Genomic DNA, 410 nt, shown 5'->3' with positions numbered 1-410 from the left:
ATTTTTTTCCATTTATTTTTATTAGTTGGAGGCTAATTACTTTACATCATTACAGTAGTTTTTGTCATACATTGAAATGAATTAGCCATGGATTTACATGTATTCCCCATCCCAGTCCCCCCTCCCACCTCCCTCTCCACCCGATCCCTCTGGGTCTTCCCAGTGCACCAGGCCCGAGCACTTGTCTCATGCACCCAACCTGGGCTGGTGATCTGTTTCACCCTAGATAATATACATGTTTCAATGCTGTTCTATTGAAACATCCCACCCTCGCCTTCTCCCAGAGTCCACAAGTCTGTTCTAAAAAATATGGAACGCTTCACGAATTTGCGTGTCATCCTTGCGCAGGGGCCATGCTAATCTTCTCTGTATCGTTCCAATTTTAGTATATGTGCTGCCGAAGTGAGCAC

General features: G+C 44.9%; 1 non-coding gene across 1 annotated transcript; it reads right to left on the bottom strand.

Annotated features, from left to right (window-relative positions):
• Positions 1 to 303: 303 nt before the first annotated feature.
• Positions 304 to 410, bottom strand: LOC139037928 (U6 spliceosomal RNA). Its single transcript, XR_011490866.1, has one exon. It is a non-coding gene; the product is annotated as a U6 spliceosomal RNA (small nuclear RNA).

The sequence above is a fragment of the Odocoileus virginianus genome, chromosome 12 (genome assembly GCF_023699985.2).
Source record: "Odocoileus virginianus isolate 20LAN1187 ecotype Illinois chromosome 12, Ovbor_1.2, whole genome shotgun sequence".
In the NCBI taxonomy this organism is placed as follows: Eukaryota; Metazoa; Chordata; class Mammalia; order Artiodactyla; family Cervidae; genus Odocoileus; species Odocoileus virginianus.
This window is presented reverse-complemented; position numbering and strand designations above follow the sequence as displayed.